Source organism: Vigna unguiculata, chromosome 7, assembly GCF_004118075.2.
Source record: "Vigna unguiculata cultivar IT97K-499-35 chromosome 7, ASM411807v1, whole genome shotgun sequence".
In the NCBI taxonomy this organism is placed as follows: domain Eukaryota; kingdom Viridiplantae; phylum Streptophyta; class Magnoliopsida; order Fabales; family Fabaceae; genus Vigna; species Vigna unguiculata.
The window spans coordinates 25,238,358-25,239,481 of record NC_040285.1 but is presented as its reverse complement, the minus strand read 5'-3'; the positions used below and the strand labels follow the sequence as shown (position 1 = coordinate 25,239,481).

Here is a 1,124-nt window from a genome sequence, read left to right as displayed (position 1 = left end):
ATTTTATATGTTTTCTTCTATTATTAAAAAAGAAATAAAGAAAATTTGTGAAATATTAGTTTAATAGTTACTATTATCTTTTTAATCTCATGAGTCTTAGTATGTGTACATTCACTTTTTATGAATATAAAGAAAAAATAATATGATGTGTTCTTTCATAACCGATTTTTAATTGTTGCTCAATTATCATAAAGTTTTCTTTTAGTAATTACGTTTTTGAATATTTGATTTGATTATGATAAATTGTTTTTTAATCTTAAAATTAAAAAAAAATAGATATATTGATAAAAAAAAATGATAGATTTATTTTTTAAAGAAACAAATTCAACTTCTTTACATACATACTAGGAACAAAATACTAATAATTTAATTGTTCGATTAGGTGAGTTTTTTCATAAGGTTCAAAAAATAATTACAAGTGAAGAGTCTCGTATTTATAATATATAATTTCTTTTGTAGATACAATTTTTTAGATACAGTTATATTAAATTATGTATTAAATTTTATTGTATTAATGACAATAATTAAATATATAAATTTTGTACATATTATTTTGGCTCTCCAACATTATTTGTGAAGATTTGCCACTAGTCCAAACACACCGTCAATGTATCTCTATACGGTTAGTTTTTAAATATTTCATAAAGAATATTTTAATGATTCATGAATGCTAAAAAGTGTATCGATATGTAATATATATTTAAAGAAAAAAGTATAGATTTGTAAGTTATGTAATATGATAAAAAGACAGAAATAACAGAAATATATATAATTGGAATCATAAAGTTGAGCTGGCAAGCAAAAGCAATAAAATATTAAATTAAATTTAAAAAAAAAAACATGACAGCTGTGGGATTTGAACCCACGCCCTTTCGGACCAGAGCCTAAATCTGGCGCCTTAGACCACTCGGCCAAACTGTCTTTGACTATTAATGATTGGGATTATAAATTTGGCATTAAACATGAAAAAGGGAAAAAAAATATTAATTTGAACCCGCACCTGCCCTTTCGAACCAATGCCTAAAAATAACGCCTTAAACCACTCGATCAAACTGTTGCTTAATACTCAAATGCCACTTAAAATTAAAATAATAAATTTTCGCTGAAACGCAATTAAAAAAAAT

At 24.0% G+C, this 1,124-nt stretch overlaps 1 non-coding gene across 1 annotated transcript; it reads right to left on the bottom strand.

Annotated features, from left to right (window-relative positions):
- Positions 1–841: 841 nt before the first annotated feature.
- TRNAL-UAG lies at positions 842–921 on the bottom strand. Its single transcript has one exon. It is a non-coding gene; the product is annotated as a tRNA-Leu (tRNA).
- Between the last annotated feature and the right edge of the window lie 203 nt (positions 922–1,124).